This window comes from Podarcis muralis, chromosome 1 (genome assembly GCF_964188315.1).
Source record: "Podarcis muralis chromosome 1, rPodMur119.hap1.1, whole genome shotgun sequence".
NCBI classification, from domain to species: domain Eukaryota; kingdom Metazoa; phylum Chordata; class Lepidosauria; order Squamata; family Lacertidae; genus Podarcis; species Podarcis muralis.
The window spans coordinates 95869753-95890741 of record NC_135655.1 but is presented as its reverse complement, the minus strand read 5'-3'; the positions used below and the strand labels follow the sequence as shown (position 1 = coordinate 95890741).

The following is a 20989-nucleotide window of genomic DNA, read 5'->3' as shown; positions in this document are numbered from 1 at the left end:
TGGGAGGAAAAGCAAGATGCAATGGTTCAAAATAAGGTCTCGGTGTTTGTGCATAGTTTAGGGAGTTACAAGAATAAAGGTAGGTGAAGTAAATGGTATCCTACTTCACAAAACTCAGCCCTGGATGCCAAACTTTGCAGCTTCAAAATTATTGAATACACACACAGTGGCGGAAGAAGGCTCTAGGGCACCTGGTGCGGCGCGCCGAGGGGTGGGGCGAACCGTCCACAGGGGCAGGGCACACGTTGCCCATATGGACAGCAAGCCTGGCATGCATATAGACAGTGTGTGCGGTGTGGGGCCTCAGCTGCCCTACAGCTATGGGGGAGGCAGCTGGTGGACAGCGCAGAGCCTGCGGGCACTCAAGCGACACGTGGCTCAGGTGCGCTGCAGGCCCCACGGTGAGTGCCAGCCGCCATTTTGTCACTCCCCCCCCCACGGGGACACCCAGGGTGGACTCCACTCCCCGCACCCCCCTTCCTACGCCCCTGTGCACACACTGCTATGGGATAATATAGGACATAATTATAGGAGTGAAATGGTTGCTCACTCTTTGTTATGATTAGCTGATGAAGATTTCAGAAGATTATTCACTTACTCATGTCAAGCCTTTTCTGCTGCAACCAAAAAGAAATCCATGCCTTTTAGAGAGTTACACAGACAAATACAATATATTTCACAAGATGTGTTATCTAGATCAAGAAGAACATTCAGCTTCCCATTCTAGATAATTGAAGCTCTCTTAAGAGTGACTTCCCCTGACTGCTGAAATTTCAAAGGCTTCATTTTCCTGGAGCAGACAGAAAATTAGTCACTAGCCTCAAACAGCAGGAAGCGTTGGAATCAGGAAGTTGGAAACATTAAGGTAACCTACCGAAACCCATTAAATAATTTATGACTGAGATGGAAATTGTAGTGATTCAACAACAGTATGGAATGATCAGTAGGTGTGACCAACATATTCACTGGACCCATACTGTTGCAGAAGAACTAATAATGTATCACTCTCAGCTAAAACACAAATATCTGGGAGAAGAATAGATGTGTTATAATACCCAAAGATGTGTTAACATAAAGTTCATCAACTTTTAGTTATTTGTACACTGAAATAAACATTAATAATAACAAAGAGATGCCTACACCAGTAGCTGTAGCTATTGTTATTAATTATTATTATTATTATTATTAAGCAGCTGTAAATCCACTGGTCCAAATTTCCTGCATACAGTGGTACCTCAGGTTACATACACTTCAGATTACAGACTCCGCTAACCCAGAAATAGTATCTCGGGTTAAGAACTTTGCTTGAGGGTGAGAACAGAAATCGTGCTCCAGCAGCACGGCGGCAGCAGGAGGCCCCATTAGCTAAAGTGGTGCTAAAGAACAGTTGCAGGTTAAGAACGGACCTGTGGAACGAATTAAGTACTTAACCAGAGGTACCACTGTACATTAACCCATGAGGTGGTCTTAGGCAAGAGCCCACAAATTTAATAGACAGGATCTGGCAACTTCTGACCAAAAAGCTATGCCCGCACCCTTCTACCCTTCTCCTAAGAATTTAGAGGATGGCTGTGGTTTGGGGTGCACTTGTCATGGTGCACTTAGAGGTTCTCTGATTATCCAAAAAGGCAATCATGCTGCGTAATTCCCTGTCATCCTCCTAAACTGTTTCATGCTCTGTTTTCCTATGTACCGTATTTTTCACTCTATGAGACGCACCAGACCACAAGACGCACCTAGTTTTTGGAGAAGGAAAACAAGGAAAAAAATATTCTGAATCCCAGAAGCCAGAACAGCAAGAGAGATTGCTGTGCAGTGAAAGCAGCAATCCCTCTTGCTGTTCTGGCTTCTGGGATAGCTGCGCAGCCTGCATTCGCTCCATAAGATGCACACACATTTCCCCTTACTGTTTAGGAGGGAAAAAGTGAGTCTTATAGAGCAAAAAATACGGTAAATGTATCACAATTGTCACTGTAACAAGGTACTCCCTCTAGTCAGGGATAAAAGCAGAGTCCCGGGGCTTGCAAAAGCTGGCTAGCTATCAAAGTCAGGCAAGATCTATGGAACCTGGCTTTAGGAAAGCCATCACTGACAGAACCCCAGCTGCACTTTCTACCACCTTTACTGATCTGTTTTGCAAAATTGTTGTAAGGATTACTGAGATAATACATGCAAAATGCTTAAAGTGTACAAAGTGCAAAAAGAAAGATTAAGTATATACAGAAGTCAAAGTGAACAAGAAATATATATAAATTCTGTCTTAGCTGTCAACTATAAGGTCCTAAAACAGTTTACAGATCAAAACATTATTCACAAGAAAACCGCAATAATTATTAATCAACAAACTAGGATTGGTGTTGGTATAGCAAAACTCACCAATAAATGTCGGGGGGGGGGAATTAACATGGCACCTAAATCATCAAAGCACATCAGAACTTAACTCGGTGCAACAAAAACCAAGTGACAATCCAAAATGTTATCACTTTGATATCCTTTCACCAATGACCTACTGCCAGTAGCAAACACAGTAAGAAGCCCATTGTTACTGCTGAAGCAATAGGACAGCCTTTACCAATGTTGTGTCCTCCAGATATTTTGAATTACAGCTCTTATCAACCCCAGACAGCTCTATGGGAGATGTGGTTGAAAGATCTGGAAGGCACCAGATTAGCAAAGGCTGTGACTGGACTTCCCCTAATAGTGCCACTAATATCACACAGTGCTAGTTGCTGACGATCTCAGTGTAGTAAAGAAATTGAGGGAAGATGTCAACCTGTCTTCATGCCCATTCTGCTGATTTATCCATGTGGACCGCAAAAAAGTCCAGTGAAAATTAGCATCCTCTTTTTCTACCTTTAATTTCAGGGCTGGTCCACCCATGAAGTAAGGTGAGGTGACTGCCTCAGGAGCAGTATCCATAGGGGCAGCAGAACCAGCCTCCAAGGAATGCCTCACCCACTGTTGCTACCACTGCCGTGGTGAAAATAAAATGTTTTAAATATAACAAATATAAATATATAATCAGGATTATAATGTGTGTTTCTACTAATAATCCTGGAACTAAGAAATGATCTTGTAATTTATTTTTCTTTTAAAAATATTTTTTTTAAATAAAATTTTAAGTTATTGGCATTTTGCTGTCGTTTTGGAAGTGAAAAGCTGATAAGACTTTTCTTATGCTATTACAATGGGAATAAATCAAGTCACAATTTAATTCATGAACAAAGAGAAATCTTATGATACTGTGCTTTAAAAGGCAATTGGTGGTATGAAATTGTGGGTTCGCTCTACAGGTGGCAGTTGTTGTTTTAAAAGTAGAAAGATCAAAGATCAAACCATCCGTATCTTCTTCCTTAGGCTTCACCAGAACTAAAGATAGACTATCTGTTCCCTTTGGGCTTGCTACCACAAAGCAAGATAGAAATATTGTTCTCCTGTCCTCTAAGACTTAAGTGATGCAACCTTTTTAGCTTGCAGAACAGGTCTTTCCTCTTGTCAAAATGAATTAAGGATCATTGATAATCTATCCTTAATGGTACAAACACCTTCACTAATTTTCATCAATCTTTTCCTCAAATGCAAGCCAATCTGACCTCTTCCCAGCTTGCTTTCGCTACTTTTTCCTCAGGCAAGCCTGTGAGAACTGGATATCCCACAAGCAAAGACCTACATTTATCTTCTACAATTATACTTTACATTCATTCTCTTTCCCACATAGTTCTTGTAAAAAAACGGCAGTTTGGGGCGGTGGGTGGGATTTCCTGTGCAAGTAAATAGAGTTCTGTATACATACACAAACTTTCCCTTTGGTTCATGAGGATTAAAAATATAGTAACAGCAGCCTCGGTCCACTACCAAATTCCCAGCTAAGAAGGCAGCCCACCAGAAGCATGGGTATCATACAATTATTCTAGACTTTTCCGGTGACTATTAATAGAGTCTCCATCCAAAGAGATACAACAGTCCCTCAGGATAGTGATTGACAGCCTTCACCAAAAACTGAGCAGCAGAGAGATGGGGTGACTAGCTGCTTCCACCTGTCATTAAAACAGGCTTTCAAAACACCATTTAACCATGGGTAGGCAAACTAAGGACGCGGGTGGCGCTGTGGGTAAAACCTCAGTGCCTAGGACTTGCCGATCGCATGGTCGGCGGTTCGAATCCCCGCGGCGGGGTGCGCTCCCGTCGTTCGGTCCCAGCGCCTGCCAACCTAGCAGTTCGAAAGCACCCCCGGGTGCAAGTAGATAAATAGGGACCGCTTACCAGCGGGAAGGTAAACGGCGTTCCGTGTGCTGTGCTGGCTCGCCAGATGCAGCTTGTCACACTGGCCACGTGACCCGGAAGTGTCTGCGGACAGCGCTGGCTCCCGGCCTATAGAGTGAGATGAGCGCACAACCCTAGAGTCTGGCAAGACTGGCCCGTACGGGCAGGGGTACCTTTACCTTTACCTTAGGCAAACTAAGGCCCCGGGGCTGGATCCGGCCCATCATCTCAATCTGGCCTGCTGCTGGTCTGGGAATCAGTGTGTTTTTACATGAGTAGAATGTGTGCTTTTATTTAAAATGCATCTCTGGGTTATTTGTGGGGCTTGCCTGGTGTTTTTACATGAGTAGAATGTGTGCTTTTATTTAAAATGCATCTCTGGGTTATTTGTGGGGCATAGGAATCCATTCTCTTTTTTCCTCTTCAAAATATAGTCCGGCCCCCTACAAGGTCTGAGGGATAGTGGACTGGCCCCCTGCTGAAAAAGTTTGCTGACTCCTGATTTAAACTATAAAGATCCTTTTAGAGCCAAGTACCAACTCCACAATTGTTGCAGCAGTAGAATGTGCCTGAAGCAGGTTCCAGTTCATTGTGATCCATATGTAACAGTGATTACAGTCAGCACTACCTGATCATGTTGCAAACTTCACTGTAACAGTTTTCGCTCCATTATAAATTTCTTGAAACTCATGAGTAAGACTCTATGAAATAGGCTAGCAGCTGGCAAGGCCCCAGTGCAACATTTTTGACATTGCATTAACAATATTAAGCTCCCATGAGGCAGCTACATCTCAAAAACTTTGTTGTAGAGCTGTTGAAGATTTGTAAGTGACAAGCCTCTGGCTGTTTGGAAGTTGGGCTGGCCATGTTCCAGACAAATTAACACTTATAAGAAGCCTCTCTGATATCAATGTGGGTTAAAATGTCCTTCACTTTGGCTCGAATGTACCTATTATCATGATGACCTTCACAAGCCATGCTGCTATCTGTACACCTGTTATGGCTTAATTTTTTGAGTCACTGAAATCCGTTTGGGACGTCTTACCCAACAGTCCTCCATTGTCCATGGAGTATCAGTGACATCTGGAGAAGGTTTTTTTGAGAAGCAGTTACTGAAGGAGGTGGAGAAGGATCAAGATGAGCAACTTTCATTTCATGACCTTCATTGAGTTAGCTTATCTCAGGAGCTGAGCTTTTCATTTACAGTCGTCCTGATAAGTAATATTCCCCAGAAAACTGTGCCTGGAAACCAGCTACAACTTGGCTAAGCAAAACTCCTTCCAAGGACATCAGTATATATACTTGTCTGGCACTATGCCCACATACTGGGTCACAATGATTATTCTAGTTGGAATGCCCATACTTGTCTTGATTGACTTCATTGGCAATCATAGGCATGGTGCAGTCGTCAGAACTACTTGTCTGTCCCCAAGCACATTCCACAGTACTGATAAGCAACAACAGCAGTGATCTAAAAAGAATGAGACATGATTGACCAGCTCTTCTGTCACTGCTTTCAAACTTACAGCTTTCAAAAACCCAGAATTTTTATAAAAAGGCTCATGTTGGTGTCCAAACTTTTTTCAAAGAAGGCCAGATTTGATGAAGTGAAGGGCCGTGCGGGCCGACCAAAGGGCCAACCAAAGTTGTTAACCTTTTTTCAGGATTGAAGCTGTTGAGCTTTTATTTATGATTTTACCCCAAAGTTGTTTGTTGAGCGTTTTAAGGGTTGAAGTTGTTGAGGTTTTTTTAGGATTTTACCCAAAGAAATAAACAGGGACCGGACTCAACCAATTTGGCCCCCGAAATGGACTTTGGACATGCCTGAATCTTGCTCTTCCATATATGCAAAAAGTAAAACTCATTGGCCAAGTGAGCAATCAAAACAAAAATGCCACTGGCTAAAGCTACTCAGAAATAGAAAGTACAACCAGAGACTCAACAGGAAAACAGAACGCACACCTACCTAATATAGTGTCTCATTTATGTTCCTAGGAAAGTCACTGAAACTCATGAATAACTTTTTCAGTAAGAATTACAAAAACTATTTAAAAGTTTGCCTGTATCTGTTCTTAAGCAGATCTGTATCTGTAAAAGCAGCCATTTATGTAAGGCTTTGTCTGTTTCTATAAATATTCCTTTACCAGAATATTTTAAGAATTCCATCTATTTATAATGTTCTCTGAGCATCCCTATTAATAGAAAGAAGGGTGTTTTTTGTTTTAGATTATTACACCACAATGGTCTCTCAGGCTATTTTAAAGGTCATTTTATTGGCCTTCATAATGCAAAATACAGAGGTAACATAGCTCTCAAATACTTCTTGACAAGAAATGAGGCCTACTGATGCACTGAAGCCTAACAAGAGGCTAATTACCATCACCAACAGACAATAAGAACAGAACTGAGACCTTTATTTATAACTAAGATTCATTGCACCACAAGAGTCCAGAATACAAACTTGGAAGCCATTTTAATAATAATAATAAAAAAATGAAGTCAAAGGATTAAAAGGATTAAAACATGTGACATTTCACAAACACATTTGACTCCCCCAGAGTCACATCCCAATTATGATATGGGAGGAAGAAATCTTCTTCCGGACTGTAATGTAGAAGGCTAAAATATTAAGAGCAACCTCCATATAAAACTTAAGGAGGCATACAGCAATCCTTCATGAACCCTCTCTCATCCAGTTAGTTCTCCATTTGTTTTTCTTGAATAAAAGAAAACTATGATTGCAGATGTGAGTCCATATGCAGTGGTGTTAAACACATTCACATAAATTAACTTTAAACTTATTCCTTAAAAACCACATACTTGACTTACTTACATTGCAGCTGTATCATGAAACAACTGGAAACAAACACAACTAAACTAAAAGACACAACTTCTGGCCACCAGCCTTCAACAGATAACAAATATTAGATTATTAAAACAGAAGTAAATGACTATGCAATTTTAGCTAATTAAGCAAGCACTCACACAGACTATGGATTCAGCTACATTAGTAAAAAAAACAACAGTTTGAATGTGTTATAAACATGCAACACCAGATGGTGCCAGAGAGCAAAACAAATTTCTATGTTATTTTTACATAGCTTTTTTTCCTTTAGTTTCAACGATTTAATTTCTGAGTTATTTGTAGCAGGGTTTTTCCCTGTGTGTAGATCCACCCTATGAACACTTTAGCAGACCAACAGGTTTACAAGAAGACAATACTTTTTGTATTGTCAACTTATCTGCAATGCAAATTTTCCTCAAGTGTCAGCAATTGATTAGGTGGGACATAGTATGAAGGTACATAACTGAGTGGGAGGCTGCATGGGTAACACATGTATCTGCCTGAATATGAACAGAAGAAAGAATAATTCCAATCTATTATAGTGGAACCCCTTATTTACATCACAGGCTCCTGTTTCTATTCTAGCTTGTTTTGGCTTCTACTTGTGTTACCCATAATGAACCACACCCAAAAGCCCAACACCAGAAATTGCATAAGAAAGAAACAACATGAAATATGAAAAGAAAAGTGAATCATCTGCACAGTTTACAAATTGCTTCTACTTGGAACCTTGTATTGCAACCAACCAAGTATTCATATGTTCTGTATAAATGCATATAACCTGAGTAGGCTAATTTGCTCAGTCCATGACATCATGACCCATTCATCAACATCCCTGTAGCAGTATCATAGTTTTTAACAAACTTCATTATGCATTTTTTTAATAAATAAAAAGGTACACAAAAGGAACAGGTTTACATTTAACTGAATAAGCATACACTCAGTTCTTTGTAAATGAAAAAAGGCAAGCACTCTGCTTAAAATATGGAGGATTGAGGCAAGGCTAATCAATCACCACTGGATTTGCATATAGCTAAATATGTCTTTTTCACAGCAAAGCTAATGGGAAGAAAAGAAGTCAGGTTCTGTTTTTAAAGTCAGTTTGTAGGCATCCCAGTTGGCATATTGATTACCTGCTTAATTTTGACAACTTCATTTTGTAGATGCATAGATCTGTACTGTTCTCAGCACACACTATTACTTACAAATTGCTTCTGCTCAGTGAAATCCTAAATGAAACACAACCAACTTCCCAGGGAACCTCACCATAAATAACCTGCTCCAGGTCTATGCCATTAGGGTTGCCATATTTCAAAAAGTAAAAACCAGGACACCCCGAAACTTTTTCGTTTTTAGGAAGACCCCAAAAATTGCCCAAAAGGCGCAATTTGTTGATTGACTTGCCTAAGAAAGTGCCACATTTCAGAAGGTGATCCTTCATTTAAACAAGCATGCATCTTCTTGCTCAAACATTACATGATACAGCGTACAGTGAAAGCACTATGCAAGTAAGGCAAGAAATATACAAACAACCCCTTTCCCAATTTCACTGCAGTATGGAAAAAGACAGTTGACTCAACAGTTCCCAGTAAAGCAAAGGACATCATTCCTGATCATATTCTGTATGCGAGCTTCTGGAAACATATGACTAGTTACTGTTGAAACAGAATGGTAGATTAAGAATGTCCAGATCATTCGAGCAAAGTTAATTTTTAGAACACTAAATATATAAGGGTTTGATAGGGGAGTATATGATTGCATGTTTGTGTGCAGCCAAAGTTTTCTGGCCCAAAGTTGCTGCAGAAGACTCATCAAAGGCAACAGGTGCTACTTTCTTCTTTTGCCTCTCAGGCTCTGTATCCTCTCTGAAAAGGGTTTGGCAGAATGGGAAAACAGATTTAGAGTGATATATATTTGTAGGATATTTTGAATTTATTTTATTTACTTATCAATTTTATATACTGCCCCTCATCTCAGGATCAAAGGGCAGTTTACAGTATAAAAATAATGGGGGGGGGAGGAATCCACCCCAGTTTAAAAGGCCATAGATTGTTTAATTAGCCAAAGGTCATGGAGAAGAAGAATGTTTTTGCCTGATGCCTAAATAGATGTAAAGAAGGTGCAAACCTCCCTGAGGAAAGCATTCCACAAATGGGGAGCCACAGAAGAAAGTCCATTCATGAGTTGCTACTCCAGACCTCTCATGGAGGAGAGACACAAAAAGAAAACCTTCAGGTGATGATCACAGAGTAATGTAAAAGGAGGACAGGCTACATTCTTTCCTACTGAGGCCCCCTGCATCACACACACCAAGAATCTGTTCTGGGGGACTAAGGGGTTCTGGGGAGACAGCATGGAAGGTGGTATAGGGTAAGGGTAAGGAGTTGGAGAGACAGACAAAAAACCACTTCACCATTAGCAAAGCTGCAATTCAAGGGTCACAAATTGATTGCAATTCAATATTTCCAACGAAAGCTGTAAACAAAGTGTACTCAAAGATGAATACTTGAGGAAACTTTCACTTTTCTCTAGTTCCAGGTCCATATATAAGGGTCGTTTCATCATATTTTCCAACTTCACCGGTAATTTCACGTAAAGTCCCCTAGCACAGTTTTCCCCAACCTTGTGCCCTCAGATGTTGTTGGACTTCCAACTCTCACCATCCCTTACTATTAGCTAAGATGGTTGAGGATGGTTGGGGTTGTAGTCCATCAACATCCTGGAATTCCAATTTTAAGAACTCTGCTCTAGGACAAATAAACTTTCAGAATACATTTACTCTACCACTGAGAGGTGTGCTCATGCTTCGCATGCCAAGAGTTCCAGGCTCAATCCGTTGCATCCCCGGGTAGGCTGTGAAATTATGCAGCCTGAATCTGTAGAGAGCTACTTCCAGTCAGTACTGAGGATACTGATGAGTATTCTGGCATGGTATAAGGCAGCTATCTCATGTTCCCTTGACCACAGGAATATTTTCCTGATACCTGTTCCATCCCTGCAAATCAGAAGGCTCTGGATATCCATTCTTGGGACGGAGGAGGAGTTGTCACACCTTTTCTCATCTGGATTTTAGCTTATTTTGAGGCATTTCAAATTTCTTTTTGTTTTCAGCTGCTCCTGCTTTAAGCTGCTAGGAAAACTGTCCTTAAATGATGTCTAAATTATCTATAATTGAATTCTTTTCAATAAAACTACTTGTTACCAAAAAAAAAAAAAAAAACCAACCCCCAAATTACAATGATATCCAACGTTAAGTCACACTTTTTGTAGATATCAAAGGATTTAAGTAGCTTAGTTCAATATTGCCCTTAGATCAGGCATAGGCAAACTTGGCCCTCCAGATGTTTTGGGACTACAACTCCCACCATCCCTAGCTAACAGAACCAATGGTCAGGGATGATGGGAGTTGTAGTCCCAAAACATCTGGAGGGCTGAGCTTGCCTATGCCTGCCTTAGATTAATATGACCAGTCATTTTATTATTTTAAAATTAAGGATGTACAAATGTGATTTCTCGAACTGGAGGAGTAGAGTCACTGAAATCAATGGATTCAAGTAATTTAGTTGGATATTACCCATAGATTATTAGAAACATCATTTATAGAATGCTACCAGCTGTTCTTATCTTTTCTTGAAAAAATTAAGAATGTACTTTCCCCCCCTCTAGCAGGAAAATATCTTTCTAAAGAGGGTTGTACAACACTGCAACACGATACCTGGCCATTTTTCAGTCTGGCCCTGGGATTCCATTACTGAGTTTTCATCAGCACGTACCATACTGCCAGTCTCATAAAGTCAGCGCCATCCTTTTAACAACATTTTGGACTCTGCCTCCTTCATCTTTTTATCTTTTCTCTAATTATCTTAACAGGAAAGTAGTACTGAAATTCAGAAAATACATTGGTGCTAAGACAGACATAGAAATGTACCAGGCTAGTTGCCTAGATAGCGTGACAACTGAGAGCCTGTGTTTGGATGATGACTAGCATACTGATTTCTTCAGAATCTCAACTTTCTGGTTGCGAAATGTGTCTCCAGCGCTTAAGTTCCTTAGGCGAACATGCCCTTAGCGACTTCGCCCAAATTGCAACAACTGTGGCAGAACACAGCTACTCTGTAATGGCTAGCAAGAAACTCTGTGGTCAAAGGAATATAATTACAAAAAGTCTAGATTGTGGTGCCGGAAATGCAACCAGAACTCAGAGTGGGGAGAAGCCATCTGACTGTAGACTGTGGTGTATCTACAGGCATTCTGTTCAAGTGCAGAACCTGGTCTCTGGCAACTGACTTTAGCAAGTTGCTAGCCATATGTACTACATTCAAAAATGGGGCCCAAATTGCCTTGGCTTCAATGTCAGCGATTTATGGCACATGTGACTGCCTCTGCAACCTTGTAAATCTAATCAGGCAGATACTAATCAGGTACCCTTTGTGGAGCAGAAACCAAGAAAGCTGGCCCACTCCAGCTACTAGGCACATTTGTAGGATCCTCCCCTATAATAATTTTACAAAATCCACAAAAATGAACTCTTCATAATTTATATAAGACAATATACTGTGAACCATACCAAAAATGATCACACAAGCATGCAAAAAAGTTGTGTTAAACACCTACTACTATGCTGCTCTGATCTGTGCCAAATTTTGTAATTAAGTCTAACCTTCATATTTTCATTACATTTTAAAGAAACAGGACAAAGACTCCCAATACTTGGAATATTACTTTGTTCTTCTCTTTACAAGCTTATATCTGTCCATTAGGCTCCTAAGAATCTCAATGAGGCTTACAACACACACACACACACACACACACACACACACACACACACACGGCAAAAAAACAAAACAAAAAACACACTACCTAATAAAGCTAATGATTCAAGAAAAACAGAGCTACAGAGACTTAACTCCAGTAGTACAAATGCATAATCAGATGGATAGCTCACAGGCACAACACAGAACTTTTATGTAATGTCACCTCTGTCACAACATTTTAATTCTCTTTTTTGTATGGACACCTACTGTCTTAAAATGCTCTTGTTGCAATCTTTGATGGATGCCATAACAAAATTAATTTGTTACTTGATTTAATAGATAGTTAAGTATTGGCTCTTGTTGATGCAATTTCCAGACTTTGAAGTTTGGAAATTGTGTTCTAATTATGGATTTCTATATTACACTTGGTATTATATTTTGCAAGCCACCTTGAGCAATGACTTTCAAGGTAGGGTAAGCACTAGGCAGGTTCATAGAGTCAAAGAACTGTAGAGTTGGAAGCAGTGTTAGAAACTGATATGAAAGCTAGGAGCTAAATGACACCTTAAACCTAGGTTATGGGCACAACAACGGAATGTCTAGACACAAGTTTTTATAACAAGAATACAAAGCTGAAAATGAATGAACGACAGCTAAAATATTATGCTCATTTTTCACGTAGCCTAGTTCTTCACCTGCCCACCCCCCTAATATTCTTAAGAGGGTCTCTCCTCTAGTCTTCAGAGAGTGGCTGGAAGTGCAGAGGAAGGAAAAGGTCCTCCTTTGCTTCCACTCTGCAGTTTTAATCTGAAATCTTAGGTCTAGTACTGTGCCCAGTGCTCAGAAACTGCTCCCTGTCACAAAATGCGCCTAGAACAATGGGAGTTTTGAACACCGGTTAAAAGGGCCCCCAAGGGTAACCGTAGCCCAACTCCCTGAAATGCAGGGATCTCAACTCTCCAAAACAACAGTTCTCTTGGAGACTTTAGGTGGAAATTCAATTAATGAGTTCCTGTCAGGGGAAGCCCTGTGAAAGGACTTCTTCCTGCAAAATGGGATTTTCCCCAATCTCTCGCCCCCATGCACTCCCTGAATTTGGTTCAGGGGAGTCTGAAGAACTCCCAGTAGAACAGTACACAGGGAGAGGAGGGAGGGATCATTCTGCCTGACAAGCTGAGATGCGCCTTAATGGCTGTCTTCATTATCAATCAAATAACAAGGATGATGGAAAAGGAACTTAACAGTTGGGGTTTTTTTATTTAAAAAAAAACCCTCACTTGGAAATTTACTACTGTTTTCACACAAATGATAGACATGGAGGAGTTTACCAATGACTGTTAGTCAAGCTACGGCAACAGGGCTTTCCTATGCAGAAGGGCAGCATACCAGAAACTGAAGACAAACAAGAGATAGCCTCTGGATTCATCCCACGCTGTTAAGAACCCACTGATATCTAGTCAAGCTCTGTTAAAAGCAGGAAGTTGGGTTAGTTATCCCTGTTCGGCTCCATCAAGGCAGTGGTTATGATTGCATCTCACAGATGCACCAGGAAGATTTTTGAAGAATCCATAGGCTTTCACCTTCCTTACACTAATGCCATGTATGCATTACTGTATGTTGTCTGTACTGAACAGATTTGTCTCACTTTGGAGAATCAGAATATCAGCATTCTACCACACCATTAGTACCTCAGCCAAATATATTAGGCAAGCATACCCAATATGAGACTGTTGCTACATGTAGACCTAAGGAACAAAACAGAGCATGTTAAGAAGAGGAAGAGGAGGAGGAGGAGGAGGAGGAGGAGTTTGGATTTGATATCCCGCTTTATCACTACCCGAAGGAGTCTCAAAGCGGCTAACATTCTCCTTTCCCTTCCTCCCCCACAACAAACACTCTGTGAGGTGAGTGAGGCTGAGAGACTTCAGAGAAGTGTGACTAGCCCAAGGTCACCCAGCAGCTGCATGTGGAGGAGCGGAGAGACGCGAACCCGGTTCCCCAGATTATGAGTCTATCGCTCTTTAACCACTACACCACACTGGCTCTTAACATTTTCATAACTAAATTTAATTATGATCAACTGGAGTTTCCCCATCAACTCCAAAGGGTGTTGGGTCATATTTTCTCTCTCTCTTTCCTCAAAAGACAAAAATAAATAAATACAGCTGTGGGAATTATGAGGTCACAGTATAGATAAATCACATTTCTCATGCCATCACATCTGCCAACAGAGTCCCTTGGCATCCCCACCTCTGTTCAAGAAAGCAACAGAAGATGAACATGTACAAGCAGCAATAATTCATCTAACATGTAGAATTTTGGTTTTATCAGCACAGAGAGTTATGATATTTACATGCATTCAAGCTGACAGACTTTTAGGATCTAGGATGGGGAAAAATGATTCTGAGGAGACAAGACATGCAAGAAAGATTATAGCTGTCTCAACCCTATCCATGTCAACTCACTGAGTTCAGCTAAGCTTACTCCAGGTAAAAGGATACAGGAGTGCAGCCTTAGGCACAGCCTCATTTTTATTTGTTATTTTGCATCCTTCAGCAACCAGACATCTGATTTTTTTTCCCCAGCTCTACTCTGAAGATAGCATGACTGAACACTTATGGGGAAGTCCAAGAGACTGTGGGGAGATTTGAGGGGTTCAGACCACAGTACTTTTGAACTCAAGCAGTGCAGCACAATAAGACATTTATCTATAATGTGCAGAAAGTCTGATACACTAGATACACTGAATGGGTAACTAATTAATAAATTTTTCTACTTCCAATAAGGTTTGTTTTAAGATGAAAACATCTATAAATTTGTATTGCAGCATTATTATTACTTAAACCCTATTTTCTAACAGATGAATAAATTACGCTTCACTTTTATTAACTATACAAACTATATTACTGTGCCTCAATGTGCAAGGTTTAGGAAATATATTAATGGAGGATTTAAGCCATTAAATAATTTTTGATGAATTTCAATAGGGAAAAATGTAAGGTTCTACACTTAGACATGAACCAGTTGCACAACTACAAGATGGGGGACACCTGAATTGCCATGTGAAAAGGATATAAGGATCCTAGAAAACCACGAGCTTAACATGCTTTAACAGTGCGAAGCAGCAGCAAAAAAAAGCTAATGCTATTTTAAGCTGCATTTAGTGTCCCGATCAAGGGAAGTAATACTCTTACTCTATTGTGCCTTGGGAGTTACTGTGTACAGTTATGGGCATCACAATTTAAGGAGGAAATTGACAAGCTGGAATGTGTGTAGATGAGGCTGACCAATATTATAAAGGGTCTGGAAACCAAGCCTTAGGAGGAATGGTTGAGGGAACTGGGTATGTTTAGCCTGGTAAAAAGGAGACTAAGAAGAGATATGATAGCCACCTTCAAATATCTTAAGGACTGTCAAATGGAAGATTGAACAAGCTTGTTTTCTCCTGCTCTGGAAGGTAGGACTCAAACCAATGGCTTCAAGTTACAAGAAAGGAGATTCCAACTAAACAAGACGATTAACTTTCTGGCAGTAAGAGCTGCTCAACAGTGAAACGGACTTCCTTGGGAGGTTGTGGACTCTCCTTCCTTGGTGGTTTTTAGGTAGTAGAGGTTAGATGGCAGTCTGTCATGTATGATCTAGTTGAGATTCAAGCATTGCAGGGGGTTGGACTAAATCACTCTTGGATTCCTTTCCAACTCTACAATTCTATGAATTTTTAATCTCTACCACTCTCCCCACTAAAAAACATATCGGTCCTGATACAGCCTTCCATGAGCAATCAGAACACCTGTGGACCTTTGTGAGAAATTTGCATATACAAGGAATACAGAATCAGACCAATAAGCTACTGTTTAAGTTACGGCACACAATTCAAAGAGTCCTCCCCATTAAAGCATAATCACAGCATGCCAAAATGAACCATCCTTTCAAAATCACAAACATTTTGGAGCACTCTACCAACTTCACATTTTGGGATGCTTATATACCTCTGATTTGCAGTGGATAAGTTTAAGCAAACTTGAGGCTAAATACAGAAGTCAGTCAATACCACAAAGTTATTTTCTACTTCAACACTAAAAGCCAGTGTTCCCACTCATTGTGTTCTGTGCAATGTTCCTCTCACAGAGCATAATAAACCTTTTGGCCATCCTTGCCTAGGAAAACACAAGTATACCTCATTATCTTTTATCGAGAGTATGCTTGCTCTCCCTGCATTGTTTACTGTCATTTCATGCTGTGCTATATTTGAATTCCACTGTGGAATGAACCCATCTCACCGCTCTTTTCCATTCTGTATAAAATTATCATTTATATTAGCAAAAAAAGTGACAGCATGCTACACTGGACTTGGGAATTTTAATGCCCAGATTTAACATTCTGGCTTTGCCATATTTAGCATGACGTGTGCTACATTCTGAAGTAGCTTTAGGTATGGTGCCACTGTGGCATTACTATCCAGCAACAGAGGGAATAGAAATTTAACAAATAATAACAACAATATATGACCTTTTAAACTATGTGCGGGGTGAGAAGCTTATTGTTTTTGTTTGTTACTATGCTATATATTTTTGTGTTTTTATACTGTAAACCACCCTATGATTGGATGAAGGGCAGTATAAAAATTCAGTATAAAATGTCAATGTAATGTTGACATGCCAAGTTTGCTGGTGTGGCCAATTCCCACCCCCTAGCCATACATACAGACACATGTCATTTCCAATAGCACAAAACCACCAGACAACAGCTGTAGGTGCCTTTCAGTGACCTCAGGTTCCCTATGGACTTCCTAGCCACATATTTGTGTGTTTGTGCTTTAGGGAAATTCAAACTCTGGCTGAGCTGCTGAATTTCTGAATCCACCCTGAGTCTCTTCCAGAAGCGCAAAGAAGTGCTCTTCCTGAAGAGCAAAGAAAAGCTTGAAGTGCACACCGTAGGGGACACACTCACCAGGCCCCTTTGTTCCTGCACATACCTCCAATGCAAATGCAGGCTGGGTATAAATGCAGCAGATGAATGATAGTCCCCTGCAACACACACACACCTCCCATCTCTCACTACAATCTCAGGGAAGCATCACATAATCCACCAGCCCAAAGGGAAGGCAGGGTGGGCAAAAGAAGGCCAACAAGTGTTCCTTCTGCTGGGTGACACAGAAAAAAAAAGGCATTGCAGCCATCCCTCAGGGCCATGAAGATACTTGGCGGAGTATCTTTACTGGCAAAAGCTGCATCCCTCCCTCGGAAATTGGGCTGGGAACATCACCACCAGCTTGTTGGCACTGGGAGGTGGGGGGAGGGAAGAGAAGAGGAGAAAAAAGACTTTTCTTTCATGGAAGACCAATAATAGCTGTCCACAAAGACAAAGGCTAGAAGCAAACAGCCGTGCACGTTAGGAACCAGAGCCTGAAAAAGCCAGGAAGAGAGGCAAGGGGGCTCCCTCATCCCACCGAAACACTTTGATATATCCCAGTAATAATGTTTACTATATTCCCTCAAGAAAAGATAGCAAGGTGGCAGACTTTGCTCAGGGGGACGCACAAGGCAGGGGAGCGAAACTCGAGCCTGCCGCCCACCCGCCCCAAAAACCGTCACACCAAGGGAAAATGCCCCTTAGTAGGAGGCAGACGAAAAGGGCTGGAGCATCTGCTTTGCGTACAGAATGTCCCAGGTTCGATCCCCGGCATCCCCAAGCAGCGAGAGGCGCTGCACGTCAATGGGGACCGACCTGGCCCAATGGCCTGACTCCCGCGTAAGGCAGCTTCCCAGGTTCCTTTTTCTCCACACAGCCAACCTGGAAAGTAGACGCAGGTGTGGCAACCTGTTCCCCAAATCTCGTGGCCAGGAAGAACGGCGAGAAGCAATTACTGTCCTAATGATAGGGAAAAGCCCCCCCCCCCCCCTGTTGGTCTTACCCGCCTGACAAAAGCCGAGGAGAGAAAAGGGACCGGATAACACACCCTCGTCGTCCACACTGACAGGGAGGGAGAGGGAGATACCCGAGCAGGGAAGTGACTGTGCACCGGACGCGGCCACCACGCGGGACGCGCTGGAGAGCAGGAAGCAGAAGCCACCTAGTCCCTCATCCATTCCTCCGTCGAGAGAGGAGCGCCCTGGCAGAGCTGCTCTGCCTCCAGAAGGCAAGCGAGGGCGAAGCAGCATTTTAACCGCGCTCTCCACCCTATAGGCGCAGGCAGGCAAGCAAAGGAGCAGACCTACCCCTCTGCCCGCCTCTGCTCCGGCACACGAGGGGGAATAGTACGCTCTTTCTTCCGCCGCTCTCCACCCCCCTCCGCGTAAATGCGGGCGAGGAAAGGCGAACTGCTTCCATCCTGACCACACAGAGGTGGGGGCGGCGGGAGAGAGGAGAGGAGCAGCACGTTTAACTACGGCGGAGTAAGGAGGGAGGGGAGACGGAGCCACTGCACTCCGCTCCCCCCCCCGCCCCCCCGTAGTCCTTCCCCGGCGCCCGGCAACGCCGTTGCACACCCCGCCGGGCCCTCGCGGCGCTGCGAGAAGCCGCGTTTCCAAGCGAGCTTCCCGGTGCTGCTCTCGGGTTACACGGGGGCAGAGCAGAGTGGAGCAGAGAGAGAGACAGAGAGAGACAAGCCCCGCAACCCCGTCGCTTACCAGCTTCGCCGGCGAGTCGCCCCGCCGCCCTCCTCGCCCATCCTACTCTCCCGAGCGCGGCCGGGGCTTGGCCCCCCCGCCGGACTGGCGGGGAGGCCGGACCTGGAGCAACGCAGTAGTGGCGTCGGAGGCGGCGGCGCTCGGCGCTCGGCTTCTTCCAAGGGCCAGGCTGGCCACTGCAGCGTCCGAACCCCGCGCGGAGCGGCCCGTGCTCGGCGGCTCCGTGTGCGCCGGCTCCTGCGGCAGGGTCAAGGAGCCCGGGCCGAGCAGGGAGCGTCTACGAGCCTCCCGCCCGGCCGGGAGCATGTATAGCAGCCTCGCCTCGCCGGAGAGCCAGGGAGCGTCTGCAAAGTGCCCACCCTGGCGGCGAGCGCGCGCAAACGAAAACAACAAGGGGCGGGGGGGCGGGGGAGAGAGAGAGAGCCGCCTGCCGCGAAAGAAAGGGAGCGTCTCCAAAGTGCCACACTCGTATCCACCGGCCTGGGAGAAAGACCGCAGCAAATCAGGACTCGTGAGAGAGAGAGGCTCTTGGCAGGCTTCCGCGGAGGCGCATGACACCGTGTGAGCGTTTGGCTGCCGCCTTGTTGTCGTTTTAATGCGCCGAGCGGCAGCACGTCCCACATTGCTCCAGAAAGTCCTCAGCAGGAAGGGGTTAAATCCTTTATCTCTGTGTGTAAAACAACACTGCATGAGCAGGAAGCATCTGCAGCTTCCCGGGTCCCGTTGCCCAGGAAAACCTCCCCACAAAACCCTCTCCGTTTACGGTTGCAAAAGTCCCCGCCTAGCCGACGAGACGGCCGGGCATCATTGACACATAATACGGTTAGATAAACCTAAAACTTCCCGCTCTCGCTCCCCTCCTTTTTTTTAAAGCACAGACATTCATAGATTTCCCGTCTGCTGGCCACGGCCCCAAAGCGGCTAGAGGCAACCCAATGGACTGCTCTGCAGTGCAGGGTTTCGTACCTTAATAGGTACCAAGGCATAAACTTCAAATGATGCATGCACGAAGATTACGTGCACAATGCACGGCAGTGGAAAACACATAACCACAATGACAGATAGGAGCTTTCTGAGTAAATACCCATTACTGAACGAGAAGTGGGAAGTTTGGTGAGAGCCTGATTTAGAACCAGCGACGACTCTGTATTGCAGCTCCCCACGCATTAAAGGCTCACACGCCTGACAGCTGTTAACACGTGGTGGATGAGCGTCCGGCTCAAATATCACATTTCCATACCACTTCAACAAGCAAATACCAACCCCTAAATGCAATGCTTTCCAATTCAGTCAGTTGACACAATCAGCTGCCAGCCATCATGTACTGAATAACTGTGGTACAAATGGCCACCCCCAAAACTTTTTTGAAGAATGCCTGGGGGTGTTTCAGATGGTCATGCATTGCAAGCATTGTTCACAAGCGAGGTGATACAGATATAGACCCTCCCATGTGTAGTGCAAGGGGGAATCCTGACCAATTAGAATCAGTGGTTGGAAGGGACCCTGATGATCATCTGGCCCAATCCCCTGCGATGCAGACCCCATCCTCCTGTCACTGGTGTCACTGCCGTTCACTTGGTGGCGGCAATGGTGGCTGGTTCCATTGCAAGGAGACCAGCAGCAGGTGGAGCCAGAGCTAATGACAGGCAACACCCATCAATTCTAGTTTTGCCCCTCCCCTTCCCCTTCCCTGCTGAGCTCTGGATTGACTAAGGAAGAGGAAGGTGGCAGCTAGAGCAAGGAGGTGGAGGCTGCCTGAAATTAGACTGAGGTTGGTGGGAGGGGCAGAGACAAAGTGAATCAGGATGCGGCAGGGGCATCATGGCAGGGGCTTCATGGTGTGAAGACCCCTTCACACCATGTCTTGGTCCAGATATGGCTCAATCAGTCATGCCAAGCCAAACTACATGACAAATGTCACACCTAGTTTGACTCTTACAGCAGAGTAACCCTTCAGATGTTGTCAGACTACAGCTACCATAAATTTCTGATCATTAGTCTTGCTGGCTGTGAATCATGACAGCTGTAGCCCACCAACATCTAGAGGGCACCATGTTGCCCATTCCTGCTGCAGAAGAAAATAAGGACAATGGAGAGAAAGAGAAGCGAGATCTTAATGATGTGGAAAGAGGAGAAAACAAGCTTCTTGGCATCTCTAGCACCCTACGCATCAGTTGCCAGGTCCTATTTTTGGGGTGTCAATGTCAGCTTTGTGTTAGGGTTGCACCTTGTGATATATACTTTAAAAGTTATTAACAGCCAACATTAGTCATATTCAGAGTAGACAAACTGATTTAAGTGAGTCTACTCCCAGTATGACTAATGTTGGCTATATATACTGTTCTTTAAGCCATCAATTAAAATAGTCTCCATTTTGTCAAAGTGGTCTGAAATACAGCCATCAAGAAAGCAGATCAAGCAAGAATAAGTTCAGTGTCATTTATATGGAAGAGTCCTATTAACATATATGAATCTTATCCTCTCCTGATGGAATTTAT

The 20989-nt window shown here is 43.3% G+C and overlaps 1 protein-coding gene across 3 annotated transcripts in view; it reads right to left on the bottom strand.

Moving 5' to 3' along the window:
* MGAT5 (alpha-1,6-mannosylglycoprotein 6-beta-N-acetylglucosaminyltransferase) overlaps window positions 1-18832 on the bottom strand; it is a 124950-nt gene extending 106118 nt beyond the window's left edge. For 2 of the 3 annotated variants that reach the window (XR_013394518.1, XM_028744719.2), the window contains exon 1: window positions 18492-18832. The gene's annotated coding sequence lies outside the window, so the exon portion shown is untranslated. Of the gene's footprint in view, window positions 1-17776; window positions 17920-18491 lie in introns of those variants that run through there. The other variant, XM_077935637.1, reaches the window with a different exon arrangement.
* Window positions 18833-20989: the final 2157 nt, after the last annotated feature.